The following is an 889-nucleotide window of genomic DNA, read 5'->3' on the forward strand; positions in this document are numbered from 1 at the left end:
CCGCTGCGGACACCCCAGCCCGGCCCCGGCCGAGCCCTCTGCAGCCCTGGCGCAGCCAGACCCCAGTGAGGGGGCTGGAGGGGTTCGGGCACCGCTACCCCCGCCTGTCAGAACCTGCACTTTGCTTCCCAGCCCCCACGCCCCGCTCCCGGGCTGCAGCCCCGGCTCCTGCACGGATGGTCCCTGCGCAGCTGCGCTGGTGGCTTCATCCCTGCTCCCAAACAGCAGCTTCCCATGCCCACGGTCGTGGGAAGGCTGAGCGCTCCCCTGGCTCGGGAGAGGGGAGAGCCCTGCCCACCCCCTGCCAGCTGCTCCGCTCTGCCAGACCTGCCTGCTGGGGAAGCCGCGTCCCACGGTCCCAGCACGTTGTCACGTTGTCCAGGCTTGGAGCCTTTTGCATTCGCCTAGTTGCCCTTCTGCACAGCCTGCCTGTGGGCAAGGCCTCTCCTCCACCAAGGCACCCAGACCCCATCTGATGGCCCTGAAAGGCTCTGCCCTGGTGGTCATGGCAGAGAGAAGTTTTCCTCCCTGCTGGAGAGGTCCAACATGTGTCCAACCCCAGTTAGACACAGGGATGAGCTGGGGAAGGCGCCTGGGGCAAAAGTGCTGGGACCTGCAGTGGGCAGGGAAGGAGCAGTGCAGGGAACTTGGGAAGGGCTGAGGATGAGGGGCTGAGGGTCAGGGGATCCCTTGTATGTGGACGACCCACCCAGGGCCACGTGCTGCTGGCTGTAAGGTCCTGCCTGGCTCCTGCGAGCTAAGAAACCTCTCCCTGCCTCACAGGACCCTGCAGCAGATGCTGCACATGCAGCTCCAGCTCCCATCCCTGGTCCCCACCAACACTTCAAGTGCCTGACTAGGAGAGGGAGGCACAGGCCAGCCCTGAGCT

Source organism: Chaetura pelagica, unplaced genomic scaffold (assembly GCF_000747805.2).
Source record: "Chaetura pelagica isolate M959 unplaced genomic scaffold, ChaPel_1.0 scaffold938, whole genome shotgun sequence".
Taxonomy (NCBI): Eukaryota; Metazoa; Chordata; class Aves; order Apodiformes; family Apodidae; genus Chaetura; species Chaetura pelagica.